We start from the raw sequence: 23,038 nt of genomic DNA on the forward strand, positions 1-23,038 counted from the left end.
AACCTACAGGCATGCTTAATTTTCCTCCCTGAAGCCAACTTTCAAGACCTTTCTTGGCAATTATTTTCCCTAACAATTCTTTTTTTTCTTTTATTTTTCTTCAGCAACATTGTTTTCTTTTACCGCAATTTAGTTACTGTTTTGTTCAGAGTTTCCGTTTTCCCTTTCCCTTTCCGTTTTTCATTTAGCCAAAGTAGTAGTTTCCTACACTAGGGAACTATTGCAATTTATTTAATTTAGTTTAAGCAATTGTTTTGAAGAAGAAAAATCCTACCGACCTGTGGAGGACTACTCAAGTACTTCAAGATTCGGCATATTCGATTAATTAAAGTTCCGGGTTTTTATTCAATTATTATTATTGATTTATTATTTAATCATGTTTGCCTTATTGTTGGCCTATTTATGTTCGTCTGTGTTTGCGCTATTTAACATGTCCGGCTAAACTACCGGTATCGGTATGTAAACAATTTAATTAGACAGGATTTAATAATAATCGGTGTAAAACTTCTTTTCTCAAACAATCTTTTGGCTGTGGCTTTTAATTTAAATTTAATTAACTTTGTCACAAGAGTGAGAAGCTATTTAATACGATTTTGCCACGAGAGTGGGAAATTAACTAAGGTGAGAACCGACAATCGCGAGAGCGTGAGGGTCGAACTGGATAGTAAAAACTAGGCATTGATTTTAAAAACAGCGAGAGCACTTTAAAAGCAATTAGAACTTATTTATTTTCAAAATGTATTTTTAACTTCAAATGGGACAGCGAGAGCGTACATTCTGACTTAAAAGTATAGTCCGAGCCAACAATCATGAGAGTGTGAGATAAAGCCTTTTAAATAAGTATTTTCTACTGAAAGATATTTGGTACTTAAAATATACACCGGTGACTTATCGAATCTCAGACGATTAATGTGTTGCATACTGCTATCCCCCTATTAATATTTTCTTAAAACTTAACTTCCCTTAGATTTAATTTTTGTTCAACCAAACCTCTAAAAATCATTTCCTTAGCTAAACATAGTAACGTCGATATCATTAGTTTGACCATCGGTCCCTGTGGGTTAGATATCTTTCAAAACTAAAACGACTGGACTATGCACTTGCAGTCAAGTACCCGATAGACTATATTCTATATACAGTCACGAGACGTATCACCCAGTATCTCCGAAGGTTGTGGAGGATGTTGTGGTTGGTAAGAAGGAGGATGTCCCGGTGATTAATCCTATTAACGATCCAACTTGTCAGTCTGGTGAATCCAGCAGGTTGAAGGTTAAGGATGACGATGATGAGGTTCTTCGGTTAATCAAGAAGAGTAAGTTCAATGTTATAGAGGAGTTTCTCTAAACACCACCCAAGATCTTTGTCTTATCATGATTAATGAACTCCGAAGCACACCGAGAGGCGTTACAGAAGGTGATTGAGCAAGCATATGTAGAGCATGATATCACAGTTGATCAGTTTGATCATATTGTCGTTAATACCACTTCATGCAACAATTTGAGTTTCTGTGATGAAGAGCTTCCTAAGGAATGCAGAAATCACAATTTGGCCCTCCATATATCCATGAATTATAAAAAAGATGCTTTATCAAATGTTTTTATAGACACTTGTTCGTCATTAAATGTTCTACTCAAATCTAATTTGGCAAGGTTGTCTTATCAGGGCGCACCTATGAGGTATAACGATGTGGTTGTGAAAGCGTTCGATGGTTCTCGTAAAACTGTCATTGGAGAAGTGGACCTCCCAATCCAGATAGGTTTGAGTGATTTTCATATTACTTTTCAAGTAATGGATATTCACTTGGCCTACAGCTGTTTACTGGGAAGGCTGTGGATTCACGAGGTTGGCGTCGTCACGTCGACGCTACATCATAAACTCAAATTTGTTAAGAATGGCAAGCTGGTTAATATAGAAGGAGAGAAAGTGACGTTGGTAAGCCATTTGTCGTCTTTCATATATGTTGAAGCTGAAGAAGAAGTTGGAACTCCATTCCAAGCTTTAGTCGTAGCTGATGAGGTTCAAAAGACTGTGGCATCCATGTCTTCTCTAAAAGACGCAAGAAAAGTTATTCAAGCTGGTGGCACTGACAAGTGGGGTCATGTTGTAGAAGTTATTGAGAACAAGAACATGGGTGGTCTGGGATTTCAGCAAGGACCGTTTGAAGAAGACGTAAAATCTATGCAACAAGTTTTCCATAGTGGAGGGTTCATTTACAAATAAGAACAACACTCAGCTGCAATCATTGAAGATCAAGATGAAGGAGACATCGCCAACTTTGTGACACACAGACAGACTTGCAACAATTAGGTTGCTATTGACGTTCCTATTATAGTCCATCATTCAAAGTAATATGTTTTGTTGTTTATAAAAAATCCTTCTCCTGTGCCTAAGGGAGAAGTGAAACATTGTTGGGAATTTTCAAATTATCATCAATAAAATGCAATTTTATTCATCTACATTTTTATGTTATTTTACTTTTTGCTTTTCCTGAAAATGGTAATCCCAAAGAACATAAATAAGAAATAATTTTTCCCATATCTGCATAATATTTGTGTTGCATTCATATTTATAAAATCAAAATATCAAATCATTATGCAGGTTGCTTCTCAAACCAATTGAACATAATGACCCTACTCCCTCTCCGAACTTTGATTTCCCTATGTTCGAAGCTGAGGAAAAGAATGATTATGAATAGATTTCTGATGAGTTATCCCGATTGCTTGAGAATGAGGAAAGAACCATTCAGCCGTTTGAAGAATAGATCGAGTTGGTCAACTTGGATTCCGAAGATGACATCAAGGAAGTCAAGATTGGGTCACAACTTCGTCCAAAGGTTAATAAGGGGTTGGTTAAGCTGCTTTGAGAATACTTTGATGTGTTTTCTTGGTCTTATCAAGATATGACAGGTCTTCATACTGATATTGTGGAGCATAGATTGCCATTGAAGCCAGAATGTCCACCAGTCAAGCAGAAGTTAAGAACTCATCATGACATGGTAGTGAAAATCAAGAAGGAAGTGCAGAAGCATATTGATGTTGGTTTCCTCCGAGTATCCGCAGTGTGTGGCCAATATTGTGCCTATTCCAAAGAAGGATGGAAAAGTCTGCATGCGCATCGACTATAAAGACTTGAATAAAGCTAATCTGAAAGATGATTTTCCTCTGCCACACATTGATATGTTGGTAGACAATATAACTAAATTATATGTCTTCTCTTTTATAGACGGATTTTCTGGGTATAATCAGATTAAGATGGCACCCAAAGATATGGAGAAGACCATATTCATTACGCCTTGAGGAATATTCTGTTATCGAGTGATGCCTTTCAGTTTAAAGAATGCTGGTGGAACATACCAAAGAGCCATGACCACTCTTTTCCATGATATGATGCATAAAGAGATTGAGGTCTATATTGGTGATATGATTTCCAAATCAATGACTGAAGATGAGCATGTTGAGGATTTATTGAATTTATTCCAGTGTTTGAGGAAGTATAAACTTCACTTAAATCCCAATAAGTGTACATTTGGTGTTCGCTCTTGTAAGTTGTTAGGCTTTATTGTCAATGAGAAGGGTATTGATGTTGATCCTTCCAAGGTCAAAGCAATACAAGAGATGCCTGCGTCCAAAACTGACAAGTAAGTAAGAGGTTTTCTCGGCCGCTTGAACTATATCTCAAGATTTATATCGTATATGACTGCAACATAAGCACCTATATTCAAGCTCCTTCGGAAAGATCAGTCTTGTGATTGGACCGAGGATTGCCAGAAAGCTTTTGATAGTATCAAAGAATATCTGCTTGAGCCTCCGATTCTATCTCCGCCTGTTGAAGGAAGACCTTTGACCATGTATTTGATTGTGCTTGAAGAGAGTATGAGTTGTGTTATTGGTCAGCAAGATGAATATGGGAAGAAAGAATATGCAATTTACTACCTCAGTAAGAAGTTCACCGATTTTGAGTCTCAATATTCTATGCTTGAGAAGACATGTTGTGCTTTGGCTTGGGCTGCTAAAACGTCTACACCAGTATAAGCTAAATCATACTACTTGGTTGATATCCAAGATGGATCCAATCAAGTACATATTTGAAAAGCCTGCTTTAACTAGGAGGATATCTCATTGGCAGATGTTCTTATCTGAGTATGATATTGAATACCGAGCTCAAAAAGCTATTAAAGGTAGTGTCTTGGCTGACCATTTGGCTCACCAACTTATTGATGATTATCATTCAGTGTAGTTTGATTTCCTTAACAAAGAAATTTTGTATTTGAAGATGAAAGTGAAGGAGAATAGCCATCCAAGGCGCAGCGGAATTTAAAAATTTCTCCTTTAATGATCCTTACGAATGAGCATGATCAGTGATAGAATCGTTACCTCTTGTGGAGATTCAAACCTTTGGTGCAAATCTCTGACAATGATCAACCTTTGATACAGATCCACGAGGCGATCACGAACGTTGAACGATGACAACGTCTCTACTCAGTCCACACGAACGGATTCCTTCAATCGCAGTACTAGCTGTTTGTGAGTGAAGGCTTTGAGTGAGAGAGAGAGATATACGAAATTCCAACTCTTCAGTTGTATTGTTTGGAGTGTAAATGCTTCTACCCAAGGGGTTCTATTTATAGAACCACTTGTGTGGGCTTCAAGCCAAAAAGCCCACTTAAGTGCATTTTGGCCCATATCTTAGAATATGCCAAAATCACTTAAGTATTTGGTACTTTACCATATTTCGTATTCTTCTTAAGTACACCGTACCTTACGATGTTCCTTAATTATTCTATCTCTCATCAATCCGTCCTTTGTGTGTGACCCTATAGGTTTTCGCGGCGTTGGCAATTATATTAAATCATGCATTTAACATAATAAACAGTGAGCGGTATCTAGCAACACATCACTGCTACCCAAGTCACGAAAATGTCATGTGATCTGACAAAACCTTCTGTGATAATAATTATGTGTATAATTACCCCTTTGCCCTTATGTCTATATTGAACACAAGGTATAGACCATGTCACCCTTGTCCAGTTCAATATTGGGCCCATAGACATTTATCCTGTTAAGCAGGATTGGCAAATTCCATCTAGGACACTCATGTCCCTCAGCATGCTTCGTGGAGTACCTATCAACTGCCTTTATGGTTATCCAGTTACGGACAACGTTGGATCAGCAATAAAGCACTCGACTCTACATCTAGGATCCATAGTGGTTTCAGGTCGAAGAGTGGTATACACTATTATCACCATGAGAATAACTTATGACACTTTGCATAACTTTCTATATAGTATTCTCATAGCGGGTCAATCCAGTATGAATATTACTCTTAATATTCATACCTATGTTTAAGACTTGATAACTCTTTATCCATGATCCATGAGATGTGATCATCAGTCTACAAACATAATAGTCTCCATGCTTTAATGTTATCCCATTTCATAATAAAGCTTGACTACAGACACTTTAAGAATAGTGTCCTTATGTTTAATGTGATCTCATGATTAAGTCATACTTGATACATTAAATGGACTATCTATTCCAGGGACTTTATTAAACAAACATAATAAAGAAAAATGCCTTTGATTATTAATAAATAATTCGATACAAGTACCAAAAGTATTGGCCTCTAGGGCTTACACCAACAGAAAGATTGTGATGAAGCATTGCTTGAAGAAGGGACATAACCTAGTTCCCATTGGGGTATGGTATTTAATAGAGTTGTTAATTCATATGGTAATGGCATTGGGGCAGTGATTTTTACTCCTCAAGGCACTCATTTTCCATTTACAACTACATTGACCTTCAAATGTACAAACAATATGGCTGAGTATGAAGCTTGCATTATGGGGATCGAAGAAGCCATTGATCTTAGGATCAAATATCTTGATGTCTAAGGAGATTCAACTTTGGTTGTTAATCAGATCAAAGGTGAATGGGAGACGAATCAACCCGGTCTGATACCATATCGAGATTATGTGAGGAGGATATCAACTTTCTTTATAAAGGTTAAGTTTCATCATATTCCTCAAGATGAAAACCACATGGCAGATGCTCTTGTAACATTGGCTTCCATGATCATGGTAAAGTATTGGAATGAAGTTCCCAATCTGACTGTGATGCGTCTTGATAGGCCAACTCATGTATTTGTTGTTGAAGAAATCAAGGATGATAAGCCGTGGTACCATGATATCAAATGTTTCCTCCAAAGTCAGATTTACCCGCCTGGGGCATCTTTGAAAGATAAGAAGACTTTGAGAAGATTAGCTGGTAACTTCTACCTGAATGGTGATGTGCTTTATAAGAGAAATTCCGATATTGTTTTGCTCAGATGCATGGATAGACATGAAGCAAATGTATTGATGACAGAAGTCCATGGAGGTTCCTTTAGTACCCATTCCAATGGACATGCTATGGCAAAAAAGATGTTGAGAGCAAATTACTATTGGTTGACAATGGAATCTGAATGTTGCAAGTTTATGAAGAAATGCCATAAGTGTCAAATTTATGCGGATAAGATTCATGTTCCTCCGACACTTTTGAATGTCATTTCCTCTTCACGTCCCTTCTACATGTGGGGAATTGATATGGTTGGCATGATTGAGCCCAAGGCATTAAACGGACATCGTTTCATTTTAGTCGCTATTGACGACTTCACAAAGTAGGTTAAAGCAACATCGTATGCAAATGTGACCAAGCAAGTTATTGTGAGGTTTATCAAGAATCAAGTTATATATCGTTATGGTGTGCCAAGTAAGATCATTACTGATAATGGATCGAACTTGAATAAAAATATGGTGGAATCTCTCTACAAAGAATTCAAGATAACACATCATAATTCTTCTCCCTACAGACTCAAGATGAGTGGGGTTGTTGAAGTTGCGAATAAGAATATCAAGAAGATTATCCATAAGATGATTGTGACGTACAATGATTGGCATGAGATGCTCCAATTTGCTTTGCATGGGTACTGTGCATCCGTCCGCACTTCAACAGGGGAAATCCCTTTCTCTCTTGTTTATAGCATGAGGGTTGTGCTCCCCGTAGAGGTTGAGATCCCATCATTGTGTGTGCTGATGGAAGCCAAGTTGACCGAAGCTGAATGATGTCAAACCAGATATGATCAGTTGAATTTGATTGAAGAGAAGAGATTGACTGCCATGTGTCATGGTCAGTTATATCAGCAGAGAACGAAGAAAGCTTTTGATAAAAAGGTCAACCCTCATATGTTCTGAGAAGTTGACCTCATGCTCAAGAAGATATTATCTTTCAAACCTGATTCCAGGGGCAAATGAACTCCTAATTATGAAGGCCCATATATTATTAAGAGAGCTTTCTCAGGCGGTGCATTAATTCTTACAACTATGGATGGTGAAGACTTCACTCATCTTGTGAACCCCGAAGCAGTCAAGAAATACTTCGCCTAAAAAAAGAAAAGAATAGCTCGCTAAGTTGAAAACCTGAAAGGGAGGCTTAGGAAAAAATGAGCGTCTCGGTGGATTGAAAACCCGAAATGGCGATCCAGACAAAAGTTAGAGACATAAAACAGAAAAATTATCCCGGTAGATTGAGTACCCCACCATGGGGCAATCTAGGAAAAAAATTAGGGATTATGGCAAGTAACTGCATCCGGCTAGATTTGATCGTTGAAGCAGTATAACCAGTCATTTGGTTATGACTCATCATTATTAACCAAAGACAAAAGCATAGTGGATTTCAGAGTTGGTAGGAAGATTAGTAGTCATTCTATTCAATGTATCCTTTTTCCATGTAAATTACCATTTTCAGACTTTGTAAACATCCATGGAGTTTTGCCATTTGTGAACTACCATTCTATTAAATAAATTGAGCATTTATCCAATTTATTGTTATTCTTATTTGCTTCTGTTTAATAAAATTGGATTTTTATGATGATAGTTTTGAAATAAATAAATCAATGAATAACCATTTTTCTGAAATAATAAGACATTTACTTTAAGAACATCGAATTCAAAAAGGAATGTCAATAGCAATCTTAGAGCAGTAAGTCTGGATGTGTGAAGCATTGTTGCCTTCCCCGAGCAATTATTTGGTGATTTTATTTCCCTAACAGTCCGTCATTTATACCAGCAAGGTTAATGTTTACTCCCCAACAATTCAACATTTATCCCCGGTGGAGCTGATGTGTTGTTCTCCTTGTAGTTCATCATCTATCCCTAGTTGATACTTTGTGAATATTTCATTCTCAATTTGCATTTTGTTTTGTGATTGAACCCCGGACCTCCAGTGAAACCTTTATTTGGTTGTCAAGTACCCAATGCACCTTTATTTAGTTGTTGCATAACCATGGCATGATTTCTCCCGTTGTGAGTTCCAGCAGACCGGTTGATATTTTTGGTACCTTGATATTGGTTTATTTCCTAATCCCCAAGAAGAGTCTTGTGATTGTTGTTTTTTCTTTTTGAGGAATTTGTTGTTGATTGCATCCTCGTGTGGCGCATGATTTGTCCTGAAAGATTTTATTCCCCAGTGAAGTCCCCACAGGGTGGATATTTGATTTATGGAATCCCCAGGAAATTGTCTGGTTCCCCACTCAGAGTTTTGCCTATTGTTGTGACGTGGATCCCCAGTGGAGTTCCATCTTCTGATAGAGGATTTCCTCATTCCGGAAGTATTTAATTTTGAGTAGTATTGACGAAGTTGTCCCCTGCAGGGTTGTCTCCCATTTGATATGGTGTTGACCTAAAATTCCCCTCAACATTGACTTGTTGCCTTGATATATATATATATATATATATATATATATATATATATATATATATATATATTATATATATATATATATATATATATATATATATATATATATATATATATATATATATATATATATATATATATATATATATATATATATATATATATATATATATATATATATATATATATATATCCCTCAGTTTAAAGATGTGGATCCTCAACAGATCTCTCTTATGCTCAGCATGTTGGTAGATACCCTCAGTAGTGCTTTCGTCCCCCGTGAAGTTTCCTATATTTGTTTTTCTCCTCTTCCAGAGAGTTTGAGCTTTAAGCAATATCTTTTTTTATCCCATAGAAGTTATTTCCTCCTCTCCCGAGAGTCGAGTTTTTAGATTGGATTTGTTTTAATCCCCGTGATTGCTGCTGATATATATATTCTTCATTTTCCTCTGAGCGCAGAGTTGAGCATTTGATTTGGATTGTTATATCCCCAATCTTCCTTGAGTACATGGTTGTGTGTTGTTCCCAAGGAATTGAATATTTGAGATAGGATTTATATCCTCGATGATTTATCTTCTCCCCTAACAGGTTCTCTAGTTGGTGTTTCTATCTTGTTGAGATTAGTCGAGTATCTAGTTGTGATGAATTAGATCTTCAGTGTTTGTATCCTTTGTGCTTGTTTATCAGCATAATCATATACACACTCATGCATAAACATAGCATCAGATATTTCATTATGCATTTTGCGCATTGACTATTTTTTTGATCCCCAGCTTTTGTGATATCATTTCCCCATGCAGATTTGGTGTGTCTATCCTCCTTCAATATAGAGTGTCAACCCCTTCAGCAGTAAGAGTTTATCCTTTCTTCTTCCCCACTGAGTTATGTCCTCGTGGAGGATTATTACTTTCGTCTCCTCCCGAGTTCATTATACGGATGGAACCTCTCCCATTGAGTTATATCCTCATTGGGTTGAGTCTTATTTGACCGTTTCTTTCTAGTCTTTACCTAGATAGATCTTTTGGTCCTCCGAGAGTTTATTACCCAGTAACTGGTAATATCCTTTTTGATGTTGAGTATTTTACATCTGTTAATTTACCTATTAAATGGTAAAAGGTAATTTACTTCTTTGATTTCTCTCGTGGATTCGTTTTCGTTTCCCCAACGAGTTTATCCTTGATATGTTCATCTTAACTGGTGACAAATATTCTCCATTTTTGGTCTTCTACCCAGTAACTGGTAGATGTAAATCCTACCTCTATTACGGTCTATCACCTTTGTTAAGCTTCCTAGTAACTGGTAGTTGGTGATTCTTCCTTCTTTCCCAGCAAGTTTATCCTTGATATGTTTACCTTAACCGATAACGAATGTTCTTTGCGGCAAGTTTATCATTGATATGTTCACCTTAATCGGTGACAGATATTCTCTCTTTGGTTTTCTGCCCAATAACTGGTAGTTGTAAATCCTACTTTTTAGTGGTTTATCCTTGATATGTTCATCTTAACCGGTGACATATATTCTTCCTTCTGAGTTTATCCTTGATATGTTCATCTTAATTGGTGATGGATATTCTCTCTTCGGTCTTATACCCAGTAACTGGTAGTCGTAAATCCCATTTCTCCCCGGAAGTCTATCCTTGATATGTTCACCTTAACCGGTGACGAATATTCTTCCTTATGAGTTTATCCTTTATATGTTCATCTTAACCGGTGACGAATATTCTCCATCTTTGGTCTTCTGCCCAGTAACAGGTAGTTGTAAATCCTATTTCTTCCTTTTTTCCCTAGTATGTTATTCTTACCCAGTGACCGATATTGAATATTCCTCTTTTTTCTCAGTGAGTCATCCTTGATATGTTTACCTTAACCGGTAACGAATTTCTCTGTACCCGATTGTATTATCTTCTTACCCAGTAACACGTGGTATATAATATATCTCTTTTACTCTTGTGTTGAAGTTTTTCTTCCCCCAGTTGAGTTTAGATTCATATTTATTTGTGAAATCGAATTTCCTTTTGGTGTTTGGGTATTTTAGCTTTGTTCTGATTTATGCCTTTCCCCAGTGTAAGACCCCAATTTTGAACCTAAGATCCCTCATGTAATTTCATCATATGCATTAGCATTGGGATCATACCTTGGCATCCTTCTTACCCCTCTTTCATTGGGTTTGTTTTGGAAGAGATCACCAAGCACTATGTGATTGTATCATACTTATATATTATCATTTTACTAACCAAAATACCAAAAATATGTCTTTGCATTTGCCTAACTCTTTTGTAGGTAGGGCATGATCACCATTGATCTATCAAGTCCACATATAGGGTTTAAGACCCTCATTACTAAGAGCACAACCAAGGAATGATCCACAATACCTTTAAGCATCATATATGAGTCCCTTTGATCTTTACATGTTATTTTGATTAAGATTTCTTCAAGAGTTTGGAGTTGATTTGCCTTGGAAACCCTAGTTTGACCGGGTATCTTGAGTAACTTCTTCAACAAGCTTCCTCACCAATTGATCAAATTTCTCAAGGGACATTTCAAATTCATAATCTTATGCATATATGATCTACCATGAGCCTAAAAGGTCAAGAGAATTGCAAGTTAGCAAGTTGGTTGATGGTGGTTGGCCAGATGAATTCATTTAATCAAAACTAGGTCTCCCTAGACCCTATCTCCTACAATTTTAATCATATGAAAATGATTCCAAGGGAAAAGCTACTCTAAATTACATTCCAAACAACTTTCATGTTGAGGTATATAGCTAATTTTTCTTGGAAAGTCATTTTCTATGTTGAAACATTATAGGTCATTTTGTCTAAACCCTAATTTGAAAGTCAACTTCTGAAGGCCATAACTTGCTCAATTTTATCAGGTGAAATATTTCCAAGTTGCACAATCAAATTCAAGATGTCGAATTCAACGTTTATGTTTGGAGTGAGAGCTAAATCAACTTTTATGAGCATGTGATATGAGGATACATTATAGGTCATTTTGGACCAATACCATTGAACAACTGATTTTCCTCAACTTCAAAAATGCATAACTCACTCATTATAAATCCAAATGATGTCAAATTGGTAACCATTTTTAAGGTATTTGAAATAGCTACAACTTTTATGAAGACACTTTTCTCATTTGGATCTCACATACAAAGTTAAGCAAGGTGGAATAATGAAGTATATGACTTGACACTTAGAAAATGTTTCAACATGTTGAAATTTCCAAATTTCCACCTCAAAATTATCCATGATATAATTTCCAAATGGAAAAGTGTTCAACATAAGAGTTGTTCCTCTTGATCTAAGCTTTCGAAAGAGTCCTAATTCATTCATTTTGGATGAATTTTGAGGGGTTTGCGCATGGTGTAAATACGGCTGTATCAGTTGGCAAGATTCAAGCTTCAAATGATCATTTAACTTTACCTTGCCATTCAAGCTTCATTCAGACCTCAGCATAGTTGATATTGGACTTAATTGAGTTGTTTCATGAGCCTGTGCACGCCCATGCAAGCATGAACATGGCATTGCTAAATTTGGACAAAATTTCAAGTGTGCAAATAACACTTCATTTTGCTATAAATAGAGACCCTTTGTGCTCATTTCAAAGGACCCATGCGCGCCAGCTTTGCCTCCACACTTCAAACCCTCACATTTGAAAGGAAAACCTGAGAATTTTCATTTGAAAATTGAGTTTGAATATCACTGTTTGGAGATTCAAAAACTCCATGATCCAAAGCTTTGTACCAATCCTAAGCCACTTTTGTAAGCTACCTGAGCAAGATCAAACACAAATTGAAGCAAGAGAGATCAAGTTCTGCACAACATTGAAGGTATTTTCCAGATTTTTCTTCTTTTCGATTATCACTCAATTCTCATCAAGTCTCTTGGATCTTTGGTTGTCTGAAGTCCTACCAATGTAGGCAAGAAGATTGAGTTGCTTTGAGGTCAAATCGAAGCAACTCAGTTGACATACCTCAAAATTCAACTCCACATATCTCTCTATATATTTGGAGTTAGTTAAAATTAAGGTGATATTCGTGATCTACGCCATTTTATCTTTCAGATCATGTCCTCCTTTTTCATTTATGTTATGGTGATGATTGAACCAGTCCAGCCAGGGTCATCGGAGAAGATGACCAGCCTTTGGCTCCGGCAGTGGTGTGGCCCGGTTCAGAACCATTGATGCGTTTTAAAATGTTTTAATCTGAGGCGTCCAAAGTGATTACCACGCGTGTGGAACATTTGACTTGGTGCATGGTGGAACACGCGCTTAGGTCCATTTGATCTGCCACCTCAATTAATGAGGGAGATCAAGTGGTCCACGTTCTTTTGACTTTTTAATTTTTATTTTTATTCATTTGATTTTCATTAATTCATATAAATTTTAATATTGATCCAAAAAATATGAGAGTTTCACCACAAAATTTTAAATAAAATCTTTCGTATTTTGAATTAAAATTATTTTTTGGATCATTATTAATTTTTTTCATGATTTAATTGATTTTGTGATTATTTTAAATTGTTTAAAAATACTTTTAAGTTTCCAAAAATTCTGAAATTTTTTCTCCAAGGTCCTTTGAACTTGTTTGAACTATGATAAATCTCATGGTCATTTCTTTGGTATTTGTATGAGGGTTTAGGAAATTGACCAACCATATTTAATTTAATGTATTATTTTTAGTATTTTTAATTGAAAAAATGCCAAATAAATTGTGTAGATCCATTTTCATTGACTTTGGAAGTTTGACTTGTGTTGTTGGGCCTTGGTCAAGGTTGATTTGACTTTATTAAGTTAAGATCATTGGATTTAGGGGATTGATGGAATGTACATTCTATCTCCCAAAATGAATGAATGATCTTAATTTGGTAAAAGTCCTCCTTTGTCCAATTTGTGTTTGATCCATCCCCCCCCCCCCCCCCCCCCCCCTCTTCATCTCATTATCCTTCTTTATGCATTCATGTAATGAACCTATGATATCTCTATATCCTAAGGCTAGTTGATTGCAAAATCAACATAAGTATGGATGCGATTAGGCCCCCACTTTTGCATATTATTTTTGTGTGTGGTATGTTTCATGAGCATAGTTCATCATACTATGTCTCTAACATGCATTAACACTAAAATTCTATTGTCCGACCTTAAATAGTTATGACTCCTACATAAGTCCAATTACGATTGCTTAACATAACGCTAAATTTTGACACAAAAGGCATAGCATTCTAGTTAGTGAGATTGTAAGTCTCCCCTCTTTCATGGTATTATGTGGAAACTTGGCCTTTTTTCCTTCATTTGGAAGATGTCTTGGTTCAAGGATCCATGCTTGTGATAAGTGGGTTGAGTGTTCTCCAAAGAATGACTTAAAAAGAAAAGAGAAGCAAAAGCAATACTAATTTCTAATTCATTAACAACTAACATTTAATTTCAAGTCCTTTATTTTAATGCACTTTATTTTTTTAGCCTTATTCATTTGCCATTATTCATACCATTCTAATTGTTTATGTTAATGTCATTTTCACTTTGTCCACTTGGACCATATTTTGTGATATATTTTGTTTGTGTTTGTTTGTGTGGTCTTTGACGATTAATGTACACAAAAACCCTAAAAAATATCTTGTGTGGACTATTGGTTTGATCTGAGACAATTGGACTTAGAATTTAGGCAACACTCCCTATGCAAAGGACTTGGCCAATGCCAACTTCCATGTAACCAAGTGCTTATAGTTTGAAATTCCATCTGATACATCATTGAAGATCCATTTAAGTTCATCTGCAACATGATCATTATGAAGTTGTTAATTTGAACCCGTGACTTATGACATCTACAAAATTCATCTGATGTTTGGGAAAATTTGAGGAAGATAATTGAGTTGCTAAGCTTGGATATGGCTATCTTTATTTGATGCCTTTCTCTTCAAAGTTAATATTTCGTGCATTGTTTGTTGCTTGATTCTAATGTCCAAGGGAATTTGGGTTTCTATATGACATTCTTGTCTATTGGATTGCAGCTCATTGGTCAAATCTTTTCAACTCTCAACTTTTAAATTTTTGCTTAGGATTAGTCTCTTCATCTCCTCCCCATTTCTTTAATTTCAAAATCTCTCCCTCCTTTCAAAATCTTCTTTGCTTGTGTTTGTTGATTTCTAAACTTTGACCATTTTTACAAACTAGAAACTTTGGCCTTATGCCATTGCATTTCCAAACTCTTTTCTTAAACAAATTTGTAAATAAACTTAACTATACTTGACTTAAAATTTTCGAAAGCCAAAAAGAACTAACTCATTCAAACCATTATAGGCCTTTGTGCCTTTCAAACTTAAACTTTTGTTAAAAGCAATACACCCACTTTGAAATTGATACCACGAACTATGAGGTTTTGAACCCTCATTTTTATGTTGGTACATAGGCACAAGTCTGAAGGTCTTGTCAAACACAAAAATATAATTAATAAATTCTTTTCTCATTCCCCTATTCTATTTGTTTGCAAGCATCATTTGTACAAAAACACATATGCACACAAGAAAGGGCTCCCTAGGAGTACCTAGGACACTTTGGGTGCTAACACCTTCCCTCTGTGTAACCAACCCCCTTACATGTAATCTCTGGCGTTTTATTAGTTTTGATTTAAAAACTTATTATTTATGGGGTTTGTTCGTACTTTTCCCTTTCCCTTGGAAACAATAAAAGCGCGGTGGCGATTCTTGTTATTTGATGTCTAGCTTATCCTTAGCTTGATGATCAGGAATTTACCGCTACAGAAATTAAGTGGCGACTCTACTGGGGAGTAGTCTCCAGTGGGTTTAGCCTACTTTGTTGTGTGTATATAATTGTATATTTGATGTATGTATATTTGTTTGTATGATATAATCTGCTTGTTGTGCTTGGTGATCTCTGAGTGGTGAGATAAGTTTTAACCCGAACTTGAGTGCAATTAAGATAGGAGGATGGTATAGTCATGTTCGACTTGTGTGGAGTAGTCCTTAACAAGTTGGCTTGAGACCCATCTGCTTAGTGGAGACTCTTTTGGATTTAGGAATGTCACACAAGTATTTGTGGTTAGTCATTACTATCTCTAATTTGGGGTCTTAGAAGATGAGGAACGTAGAACATTTAACCCCTCTTGGCCTATTTAGGATGTAGTGCGGAGACTGTCCAAGTGTAGACTTGATAACCGTTATTACGCGATACTACACCCAGACGAGTTTCTCTTGAGAATATTATGGGTTGATGAGTCAGTCATCCTAACCTGTAATATCCGAAAGATGGAATTAAGACTCTGGCAACTTTTTAGAACATGATCTACAGGTTTTATCCTTAATTCACTCCTTTGGGATGGTTCTTACCCAAACTTCATGCTCGCGAATCACAACAAACCCTTGATTCTCGGTCGATCCAATCAAGTATTGTCAATATCAATGGAACTTGGATGTTGATAAGGTGTAAACCATAATCCATCAAAATGGATGATTGATCTTGACAATGTCTTGATTCATCCATTGACCTTTGTTTGTTTGCCTTGTGTGTGATCACTTATTTGTGATTGTTGCATTCATGCATTCATGCGCATCATAACATTCATCACACGAAAATTTTAAGGAACTGAGGTATTATTTGCAAATATTTTCAGACCATGGATTGTGGACGAAGGAACACTAAGAAGTACAGTTTCAGATGTCCCGACTCGAAAGAGTTAAGGAGTCTAGCATCTTTTGTATTAGATCCCTTAGACTTCAAACAACGTCATGGGAAGCTTTTGTCCATCTTGTCTACTGATGTGGTTAAAGGAATTTTGAGTGTGTTGGTTCAGTTCTATGACCCTCTCTACCGTTGTTTCACTTTTCCGGATTATCAGCTTGTGCCTACGTTGGAAGAGTATGCCCATCTCTTGGGAATACCCATTTCTAGAAAAGTTTTTTTTAGTGGATTGGAAGAGATTCCCATATCTCATCTTATTGTTGAAGATCTTCACTTGAAGAAGTCTGAGATAGAGGCTCATTGGGTGAAGAAGGGAGGATTGTTTGGATTTCCATTTGATTTCCTCATCAAGGAAGCTACTGCCTTTGCTCAAGCCGGTAGTGTGAACTCTTTTGAAGCTATCTTTGTGTTTTTCATCTATAGTTTAGCTTTGTTCCCTAACATTGATGGTTTTATTGATGTTAACGCCGTTAGATTTTTCTTGATTGGGAATCCTGTGCCTACTTTGTTGGGTGATATGTACTTATCTTTGCATCTAAGGAGTTCTAAGGGTGGTGAAACTATTGTCTGTTGCATTCCTCTTCTATACAAGTGGTTTATTTCACATTTGCCTCAGACACATACTTTTGTGGGGAACAAACAATGTCTACGGTGGTCTCATAGACTTATGTCTCTAATTAATGATGATATAGTTTGGTATGATCCTTCTTTGAGCAGTTTGGAGATTATTGATTGTTATGGTGAACTCTCTAATGTGCCTATCATTGGTACACAAGGAGGAATTAACTACAACCCTGCTTTGGCTCGTCGTCAACTTGGGTTCCCCTTGAGAGACAAACTTAATAACACTTTGTTAAAAGGTCTTTTCTATCATGAGGATAAAGATCCCCAACGTTTGAAGCAGAAGCTTGTGCATGCTTGGCTTAATGTGCATAGGAAAGGAAGATCCTAGCTTGGTCTGTGCAATTGTGTAGCTTTGGAAGCTTACACTCTTTGGGTGAAGAAAAAAGCTCTGGAGTTGAAGATGCCTTATCCTTGTGAGAGACCTATGTCTTTGGTTGTGGTTAAGCCATTACCTCTCCTTAACCAAGATGTAGAGGAGTTGGAAGATGCATTCACCAAGATGAAGCGAGAGAAGGATACGTGGGAAGAGCGTTTCCATGCTTTAAGTAGAAAGCATGAGGAGTTGCAGCTTGAGTCTAAGGACAAAGATGCACTTATTGAGCTACTTGAAGATCGAGTGACAAAGAGACAGAGAGAGTCGAAGGTTTCATCTTCCTCTAGTATGCCTCAGCCTTCCTTCGCTTGGAATAAGATTGTTGATCAGCTTGTCCTCGAGAAGACTCAGATGAAGGCTTCTTTTGAGACCGAGATCCGACGCATTCGAAGGAAGTACGTGCCTACAACGAGATCTTCCGACGTCGTTGTTAGGGATCCTTAGGATGAATAGTCTCCTTTTCTCTTGTGAGTTCCTTGAAAATGAAAATAATCAAGCATTGCATTTCATGCATCATTTGCATAAGCAGGTTTCTCTTTCGCCAGATGTCTCATTGGTGTTTCTTCTGTGCTTCAGCCAAGCTGACTCATCGGTACAATACCCGTGCCAATCACTCCAGAATCATGGAAAATCTTGAGCAAGAGAATAGAGACTTGAAAGAGGAGATCGCCCTCCTGACTGCCATGATGGAGTCAGTTTTAGATGCACAGAGTCATTCTTCTCCAACGCCTGCAACTCCTCCTCCTCCTCAGAGGACTGTTATTTTAGAGGTGGCTACCTCTACTGTTCCCGCAAGTGCTGCTCATTTCGCACCCAACATGCCTGCCGAATTCCCGTGGGGAATGCCGCCAAACTTCGTGCCGGAAGGCTTTGCGCCTACCTTTGCTTCTATGTCGGCATCTAGCTCGATTATGTCAGTGCCACCGCCTGTCGTGCATACCTTGCCCCGTATGGAAGACACCATCTATCATTCCGAGCCGTCTGAGGGCCCGAATGTGTATGAGAAGATGGATGAAATGAAAGATCAATTTCTTGAGTTGTGCAAGGAGTTGAAAACTTTGAGAGGTAAGGACTTATTTGGGAAGAGTGTTGCTGAGCTGTGTCTAATGCCGAATGTGAAGATTCCAGTGAAGTTCAAAGTGCCTGACTTTGAAAAATACAAAGGTAACACATGTCCACTCAGTCATTTGGTGATGTATGTCCGTAAAATTTCTACCCAAACAGATAATGATCAGTTGTTCATCCATTACTTTCAAGACAGTCTGACCGGCGTTGCATTGAGATGGTACATGGGGTTGGATGGTGCGAGCATCCGCACTTTCAACGATTTGGGTGAAGCATTTGTGAAGCAGTATAAATATAATGTTGATATGGTTCCCGATAGAGATCATTTGAGATCGTTGTCTCAGAAAGACAAGGAGACATTCAAAGAGTATGCTCAGAGATGGAGAGAGCTCGCTGCTCAGATTACCCCTCCTTTAGAGGAAAAGGAGATGACCAAGATTTTTCTGAAGACCCTGAGCTCATTTTACTATGAGCGGATGATTTCCAGTGCCCCTAGTGATTTTACCGAAATGGTAAACATGGGGATGAGGCTAGAAGAAGGTGTCCGAGAAGGACGGTTGTCTAGAGAGGAGGTTTCGTCCAGCAAGAGGTACGACAACAGTTTTGGTAAGAAGAAGGACAGTGAAGCCAGTGCAATTTCAAGTGGGAGGCAAAGGAGGCCTCAGATCAGAAGAAGTCAACCACCCCGTCAACATCATCATCAAGTATCCTCAATTATTCCCGTGTTTTCAGCAAACCAATCAGCACCAAGTCAACAACAACAACGTCAACAACAATAACCACCACAATGTACAAACACATACAACAACAACAATACCAACAATCATCCGTAACAGAATTTTGAAAGGAAGAAGGTGTCTTACGACCTTATTCCGATGACATACGCGGAACTATATCCATCATTGGTTCTCAAGAACCTGCTACAACCAAGAAATCCTCCACAAATTCCCGAACCACTTCCCTGGTGGTACAAACCAGAGCTCCATTGTGCTTTTCATCAAGGAGCCCCCGAACATGATATCGAGAACTGCTACCCTCTCAAGAATGAAGTTCAGAAGCTGGTAAAGAGTGGAATGGTGTCCTTTGAAGACCGTGCACCCAATGTTAAAGCTAACCCACTACCTTCCCATGGAAATTCATCTGTTAATATGGTGGACGGTTGTCCAGGGGAGTTCAAAGTATTCGATGTCCGCTTCATTAGGAGATCTTTGGTGACGATGCACAAGGATATTTGTTTGGTGAGCAATTGTGTTCATGACCATGATGGTTGTGATATCTGCAGTGTTAATCCTAGAGGTTGTACGATTGTGAAAAGGGACATCCAGCGGTTGATGGATGAAGGCTTGATCCAGATTGTTCAATCCCGTCACATAGATGATGATGTCAATGTAATAGTGCCAGTATTCAAGACACCAGAGAGAGTGGTGATTCAGTTTGATAGCAACAATAGTAACAGTATCATAAAGATATCGGTATCACCGTTGGTCATACGGTTGGCGGGTCCAGTCCCGTACGCATTCAATAAAGTTGTTCCTTATCAGTACAACACAACTATGTTGAAAGATGGTCAAGAGGTCCCATTACCTACGACCAGTTTTGTCGTAAGCATTGCTGATGTTACTAAGGTGACCCGTAGTGGTCGAGTGTTTGGGCATGTGTTCCCAAAGTATGTAGAAGATTGTTGAGTTGGTAAGAAAGTGGAAGTGCTTGCAGTAGATCCAGTTAGTGCTCCAAAGCGTCAGTCTGGTGAATCCAACAATTTGAAGACTAACGATGATGATGAGGTACTTCGGTTGATAAAGAAAAGTGAGTTCAATATGGTGGAGCATCTTCTTCAAACCCCCTCAAATATTTCAGTATTGTCTCTGCTAATGAACTCGGAAGTGCACAGAAAAGCACTGCAAAGAGTTCTGGAGCAAGCTTTCGTGGAACATGATGTTATGGTGGATCAGTTTGATCATATTGTGGCTAACATCACTTCCTGTAATAATCTTAATTTTTGTGATGAAGAACTCCCAGAGGAGGGTAGGAATCATAACTTGGCTTTGCATATTTCCATGAATTGCAAAGATGACGCTTTATCCAATGTACTAGTTGACACCGGATCCTCACTGAATGTGCTGCCAAAGTCAACATTGTCGAAATTGTCATACCAATGAGAGCCTATGAGATATAGTGGCGTGATCGTCAAGGCTTTTGATGGCTCGCGCAAGACGGTGATTGGTGAAGTGGACCTTCCAGTGAAGATAGGTCTGAGTGACTTCCAGATTACTTTTCAAGTAATGGATATCCATCCGGCCTATAGTTGTCTGTTGGGAAGGCCATGGATCCACGAGGTGGAAGTTGTTACCTCCATATTGCATCAGAAGCTCAAATTTGTCAAGAACGAGAAGTTAGTCATTGTTGGCGGAGAAAAGGCATTGTTGGTTAGCCACCTGTCATCTTTCTCTTATGTTAAAGCTGAGGATGAGGTTGGAACTCCATTCCAAGCCTTGTCTATTGCTATTGAAAAGAGAGTTGGGGCACCTATGTCCTCGTTGAAAGATGCAAGAAAGATTGTTGAAGAAGGAACTGTTGATCAGTGGGGACGAGTGGTAGAGGTTTCCGATAACAAGAATAGAACCGGTTTGGGTTTTCAGCAAGGTTCGTCAGCTGCTAGATCAGAGGATATGCAACTCAGCTTCCGTAGCGGAGGGTTCATTCATGGCAATGAACAACACTTATCTGTTGTGCTAGAGGATGACGAAGAGGAAAACTGCACCAATTTTATGACGCATAGAAAGGCTTGCAACAATTGGACTGTCGTTGATATTCATGTTATTATGCACCAATCTAAGTAATTGCTTTTATTTGTTTTTGAAAATCCTTCTCCTATGCCTAAGGGAGAAATGAACATTGTTAGGGCATTTCAAATTGATCATTAATAAAGTATAATTATATTCATCCACATTTATGATGTTTCGTTTTTACTTTTGCTTTATTCTGAAAATGGTAATCACAAAAAACATAAATAAATAATATAATTGTCCATCTGCATAATATTTGGTCACAAATTCACTTCTCTAAAATCCAAAATATCAAATCATTATGCAGGTTGGTTTCTAACCCCATTGAATACAATGATCCTTCTCCTTCTCCAAATTTTGGATTCCCTGTGTTTGAGGCTGAGGAGGAAAGTGATGAAGAAGTGAGTGATGAATTGTTTCATCTTCTTGAGCATGAAGGAAAAGCCATTCAGCCATTCGAAGAGCAGATTGAGCTAGTCAACTTGGGTTCCGAGGATGATGTGAAGGAGGTCAAGATTGGGTCGCGACTGTGTCCAGATGTTAAGAAGGGGTTGATTGATCTTCTTCGAGAATATTCAGATGTGTTTTCTTAGTCCTATCAAGACATGCCTGGTTTGGATTCTGAGATAGTAGAGCATAGATTGCCATTGAATCCAGAATGCCCGCCAGTCAAGTAGAAGTTGAGAAGAACGCATCCTGATATGGTAGTAAAGATCAAAGAAGAAGTACAGAAGCAGATTGTTGCCAGTTTCCTTGTGACCGTTGAGTATCCGTAGTGAGTGGCCAATATTGTGCCTGTTTCGAAGAAGGATGGAAAAGTTTGCATGTATGTCGATTATAGAGATTTAAATAAAGCCAATGAGAAAGATGATTTCCCTCTTCCACACATTGATAAGTTGGTAGACAATACAACTAAATTCAAAGTCTTTTCGTTTATGGATGGATTTTCTGGATATAATCAGATTAAGATGGCACCCGAAGATATGGAGAAGACCACATTCATTACACCTTGGGAAACATTCTAGTATAGAGTGATGCCTTTCGGTTTGAAGAATGCTGGTGCAACTTACCAAAGAGCAATGACTACTCTTTTTCATGATATGATGCATAAAGAGATTCAAGTATATGTCGATGACATGATTTTTAAATCAGTTGATGAAGAGGAACATGTTGAGCGTTTGTTGAAGTTATTCCAACGTTTGAGGAAGTATAAACTCCGCTTGAATCCCAATAAGTGTACTTTTGGTGTCCTTTCTAGTAAGTTGTTGGGCTTTATTATCAGCGAGAAAGGTATTGAAGTTGATCCTGCCAAGGTCAAAGCAATACAAGAGATGCTTGCGCCCAAGACTGAGAAACAAGTCAGAGGTTTTCTCGTCCGCTTGAATTATATTTCAAGATTCATTTCACACATGACTTCCATATGTGCGCCTATATTCAAGCTTCTTCGGAAGGATTAGTCTTGTGATTGGACCGAAGATTTCCAGAAAGCTTTTGACAGTATCAAGGAATATTTGCTTGAACCTCCGATTTTGTCTCCACCTGTTGAAGGAAGACCGTTGATCATGTATTTGACTGTGCTTGAAGATAGTATGGGTTATGTTCTTGGTCAGCAAGATGAGACTGGAAAGAAGGAATTTGCAATTTACTACCTCAGTAAGAAGTTCACCGACTGTGAGACTCGGTATTCTATGCTAGAGAAGACTTGTTGCGCATGGGCTTGGGCTGCTAAGCATCTGCGTCAATATATGTTGAATCAAACCACTT

The sequence above is a fragment of the Lathyrus oleraceus genome, chromosome 4 (assembly GCF_024323335.1).
Source record: "Lathyrus oleraceus cultivar Zhongwan6 chromosome 4, CAAS_Psat_ZW6_1.0, whole genome shotgun sequence".
Lineage (NCBI taxonomy): Eukaryota > Viridiplantae > Streptophyta > Magnoliopsida > Fabales > Fabaceae > Lathyrus > Lathyrus oleraceus.